The sequence below is a fragment of the Danio rerio genome, chromosome 24, assembly GCF_052040795.2.
Source record: "Danio rerio strain M-AB ecotype USA chromosome 24, GRCz13ab, whole genome shotgun sequence".
Classification (NCBI taxonomy): Eukaryota; Metazoa; Chordata; class Actinopteri; order Cypriniformes; family Danionidae; genus Danio; species Danio rerio.
Window position 1 is genome coordinate 25,100,807 of NC_141044.1, and position 6,061 is coordinate 25,106,867.

Consider the following 6,061-nt stretch of genomic DNA (forward strand, 5'->3'; position numbering starts at 1 on the left):
GAATAGTTTGCGGTTCATTCCGCTATGGAGACCCCTGATAAATAAGGGCCTTAGTCGAAGAAAACTGAATGAATGGATAAACCAGCAGACATTAATATCCATAGTTGGAAAAACAAATACTATGGAAGTCAACGGTTATCAGTTTGTAACATTCTTCAAAATATCTTCTTCTGGGTTCAACAAGAAGTTCAAATTATGAAAGAATTGTACATTTTAGGTGAAATGTCCCTTTAACAAGTTTGTTTATATTTTGCAACCATTTTAAATAAGCAACAGCCTTAGCAATCGTTGTTTGATAGGGACACATTAACCTTTAAAAAGTTAATATCAAAGCTTGTTGGTCAAGGATCCTACATTAACTTTTACTCAGCATGAAGTTCTTCTCTGTTGATCGGCTCCTGGGGATTTATTAACCTAAGCAGGCCAGAGTGCTGAGCTAATGTAATTGCTTAAGCTGAAGCAGCCAAGGAGCGGCATGGGTTTAGTTTATTCTAAAGGATGCTTCAGTTTTAATAATTATACAGCATACAACACATTTCATCATCGCCTTTGGTAATGTCCAATTGTACTCCTCTTTTTTTATAAATATATATGTTTAGATGAAAAGTTACTGCAGGGAACTAATTGCGACTTTCAGAAGATTGTTTCACATTATAAGGACTGGCAAATACAGTTTTTTGGATTTGTTTTAGGTTTCCACACATCCTTTCTACAGTCGAAGTCAGAATTATTAGCCTTCCTGAAATATTAGCCGTCCTGTATAAATATATTTTTCCTGATTTCTGTTTAATTTAAAGGAGATGTTAAAACATTTCTAAACTAACAGTTTTAATAACTAATGTCTAATAACTGATTTATTTTATCTTTGCCATATTGACAGTACATAATATTTGACTAGATATTTTTCAAGATACTAGTATTCAGCTTAAAGTGACATTTAAAATCCTAACTAGGTTAATTAGACTAACTAAAAAGAATTGGGCGTCATTGCATAACAGTGGTTTGTTCTGTAGACAATCGAGAAAAAAATATTGCTAAAGGGAGCTAATAATATTGACCTTAAAATGTTTTTTTTTTTAATGTTTTTTTTAAAAATGTTTTTTCTTTATGTACAACTGCTTTTGTTTAAGCCAAAATAAAAACAAATAAGACTTTCTCCAGAAAAAAAAAAAATATTATTGAAAATACCGTGAAAAAATTCCATGCTTTCTTAAACATCATTTGGGAAATATTTAAAAAAGAAAAACAATTCACAGGAGGGCTAGTAATTTTGACTTTACTGTGCACATAAGTTTGCAAACGCACACACTAGTAAGCGCAATAGTGAGTGGGGCTTGAAAAACCACCTGTCATAGGCACATTTTTTTCTCTCTCCAAATGCACCTGATACTTTCTTGTAAATACTTTCTGGAAAAACTTTGTAAACATTTAAAGTATGCGTAATTATAAAAATAGAAGAAAATACAAAACACAATAATTTAGCATTTTAAAAAAATCACAATAAAAACTAAGCCATTTAATCCAACTAAAATAATTTTCTATTAATTCAATTTTTCAGCAATTACATCACCAGATCTGCCCTTAAAATGCAACATAGGCTTATTTTGAAAATGTAGCCCTATATACATTTCTGGAGATCGTGAAATATGTAGGCAAAAGTACATATGGCTGCATTTCGTATTAAGAACAAACGTTACAGGAGGTATGACGCCATTCCTTTTTGTGCTTACCAACTGACCGCTTACCTCGGCATCGACAGCTTTCCCATCATTACCAGTTTGTCCAATAGCTCACCATGCATGTTGGCAGACTTGAGACGCAGAGAGGAATTAACTACGACGACGGGGTCCGAGTCCGGAGTTTCTCACTTATTGTATGTCCTGTCCTGTCACGATTTTGGATTCGAGTACACAATACTTTTTCACACAATAAATATTAGCAGACTATAAATATAACATATTGACTGAATAGTTGTAAGCACATACCTACATTTAAGTCGTAACTTTTAAGTCACAATCTATCATGCAATAGGTTGATGATGTGCTTTTTGCGAATGTTTGATGAAAATGTCTTATTTAAAGTACAGTAGCTGACATCCATTATTGTTTTTGCACATATGCTTGTCAATTCATCACGTCTATTGCTGTATTTAACGCTACTGTTTTAACTCCATCTGTCCAAAGAAGGTTAATTTATTCTTTTAAACCTGACAGTGTGTAAAATGTTTTGGGTGAAAAATAAACTAATTTATTTCCACAATAATCACGATAACTCTAGTATCATGGTATGATTAAAATTTGAAATGACTATGTTGCACAATAGCGTGCTTATATTTTACAAGAAAAAAAATCCCACAATGTAACAGAAGAATGATTGTTTCAACCCAGGCTCATTCTGAATATGTACAGCTATATACATTTCTGGAGAGTGCCAAATATGTCCCAAGAGGTACGTTTTTTTTGCAGTTTTTGTTTTCACTAGTCCGCCAGAAGCCACTGTGTACGCTTTTTAAGATCTCAAATTTCTCTCCCGAGTGCCATTAGTGCCTGCTGTTCTCACAGAAATCCACCAGAGGCTGCTGTTGACTGACTGACAGAATGACCGACTGACTCACTCTCCTCCTTCGCTAAACCCAACCGATAGTGTTTTCAAAATCACAGACTGACCCGTCCCCCCACTTTCCTAAACCCAAATGACAGTGTTTTCAAAAGCAATCCAGAAAAAGAAAAGTCCTCACCTGATTGTTTACCAAATTTTCAGATTTAACCACGTTCTCACCCTGTTATTTACTTGTTTATTTTTTTGCTTCTGTTTTTGTCTTATGTGCTCAATGGAACCATTCTTTGCCATGCCTGTCGTCGTTGTCAACTTCTCTCTGCATCTCAAGTCCGGCGACGTACGTGTCAAGCTAACGTCAAACTGGTAACAGCGGGAAAGCCGTCCATATGGAGGCAGGCGGTCAGCTAGTAAGCACGAAAAAAAAAACGATGTCATACCGCTCCCTAGAGTTTGCTTTAAATATTAAATGAAGCCATACATACTTCTGGCTACATAACTCTCGATCACTAAAAATGTATATAGGGCTACATTTCAGAATGAGCCAATGTTGAATTGTTTGGTTCTTTTCACGGTGTCACTTCTTTAGCCACGCATTCAGTGTATAGTTGCACAAGTGATCATTACAAGATCATGATCTCATTTCAAACACTCACGCAACCTTGTAAATGATCATGACTTGCATATGTTTATTAATCCTTCAATTGCACTGCATTTAAATCTGTGTTGGACAGAGAAAGAGATTTAGTCTTTCGTCTTTTCAGCCAGTATAATTTACAATAGGGATGTGCACATCGATGCTCAAGTATCGATATATCGATTCGAAGCTTCTAATTTGGTATCAATATATATTTTGTAAAGCATCGATATTTCAACTAGATTTGAATAATTTCTGCATAACTAAATGTTTTAGTGCTGTGACGCTTTGTGTACAAGACGTTACACCAATCAATCTGCGTTGGAACGTCACGTGAGCAATCATGTGCCTTTTAGATAATTTACATACTCAACACACGCAAGTCACACGCATCTGCATTATGGAATGACACGATGGCAGAGAGGTAACGCAGCATGTTGTCGTGCTCATTAGCTGAAAAAGCGTTGCACGAGCAATATTTGCGATAAGAAAGTCGTACACAGCAACAATACAAGCAGCCTTTATATACACTTACTGACAACACACCCTGAAACTTATAAAGAAGCGGAACAAAAACAAGATGCCCAGTGTTCCTCTGCTCGGTCTCCCTCTGTCTGACAAAAGACATTATAGAAGAGTTTTTATAAACATAGAAAACACAGCAAATAATAGTATAGTATTATAATATATAGTATAATAATTACATAAAAATAAATAAATAAAATAATAAATTAGAATAATAAATCAGCTCTCTCTCTCTCATTACCATTAGGTGATTAAATATGTGTGTGTGTGTGTGTATCTGTGCAGTGTGTATATACAGTATGAATGTGTATGCAGTGTGTATATGCAATATGGTCGTGTGTGCGTGTATGTATATTTACATGTAATGATTTTTTTTAATTAACATTATTTAGAAAAATTACATTAACATTTTAAATAATAAGTGGTATCGATATCGGTATTGGTAACAAAAAAGTATCGGTATCTTATTGAATTAAAAACATTGTGGTATCGCCCATCCCTAATTTACAAGCAATCAAACAACACTAGAAGTACTTCAATAAATGTTTACAGTTCTTTACAGTTTATATAAGTTTTTTTAAATAATAATAATAATAACTTTTTTTCACAAAATCAACATGAAATGAAAACTTTCCATATTTGTTACGTTTAATGGTTAAAGAAATCAATAAATAACCTTTTTTTTTTTTAAAAGAGTGGAGCGTGATATTCTTTGTGATTACCAGTCTGTCACTGACCGTAAAAGCAACAGTCATACTGTATGGCAGTTAAATAATGACTCTTTTTGGCTGAACACTTTGGTTGTTTACAAAAACTACAGTACTTCCCCTTTCACAGATGTTTAACGGTCGAACGCAAGCACACAAAGCAGTGTGGACTGCTGTGCTGTACGTATGTTTGACTGATAAAATCACAGCTGCAAGTGAAGGAGACGAAGCCCGCGCTCCCAGCTGTTCAGGACTAAACGGCTCACTAATTAGTCACAGCAATTATGCCACTTATCTTAGAACTCGAGGAAATGGGAGTGTAGGCTTGAGCTTGTAATAGATCACACTTATTAGCAAAAATGCGTGGCTTAGAGGTGTTTGTGGTGGGACTTTCCTAAAAATAGGTGAGAAGAGATGAATTTTTCATTTGAAAGTGCTGAGCTTGTTTTCAAGCCATGGTTTTCCGAACTATCTGAAGGCCACTGTTTCTGATGATGTCATGCCAAACAGAAGTGAAAGAGAGAAAAAAAAACATGCAAGTGTCGGAAAAATGATTAATGAGTGTGGTATTGTCACAGGGGCTTCCCCACTTTACTCATTGAATGAAAAAAAACCTAAAATAAAAAAAAAACCTTGATGATTGTGAACTAAACTTTGTACTTTCCTGAAATGACAACTAGTTTACATAAGGTCAAAAACCAAAAGCAAAGCACACACACACACACACACACACACACACACACACACACACACACACACACACAAACACACACACACAAACACACACACACACACACACACACACACACACACACACACACACACACACACACACACATACACACACACACACACAAACACATACACACACTAAACATTTTTTTAACAAAACATTATTTTAAACATTATTTTAACATTATCAGCGTATTGAAAGGGCTGTTTTTTTTTTAAAACAACAGAACCTTTTTTTTGCAGTTATTTACCTCTTTTTAATTTAATTATGAGGTATAAATATAGCATTTTAGTGTCATCTTAATTTTTTGCTGGATTAGCTTGTTGGATGGTTATCATGACCACACTTTTTGATGTAAAGATTTCTACCATTTTGTCAAATTGCTTACCATAGTATTTTACGATTTTAAGTGCTTATTTAGACATGTGCCTTTAAAATGTTTTATATTACAGTTTTGTAAATTTAGAATAAGGAAAATTAAAAATATATTTATAATTACTGATTTATTATCATCTACCATTATATTTATATTTTTTTAGAAATCTGTTAAAACTTGTTTTAAATTAAAAACGAAGGAGATTTCTGCAGATTTTTGGCCCATCACTGAGTCTATTTATGTTATTGTGTAAATTTATATTTAATCTGTTTTTAAATAAATTTCAATATTATTGACTGATATAAAAATGTTCATATGATTTATTTTCAATAGTTTGTAAAGTAAAAGTTTAAAAGGGTATTATTTTTTATTTCATAGATTAAGTTTTTAGTTTCGACACTCCAAAAATCATTCTGCATAAATCTGCAGATGTTTTACAAAATTCTTAACTAACCAGTTTATTTAATTTTGGTTAGGTTATGTGAAATGAAATAGAAAATGATTTGGTTATTTTAAATAGTAGTATT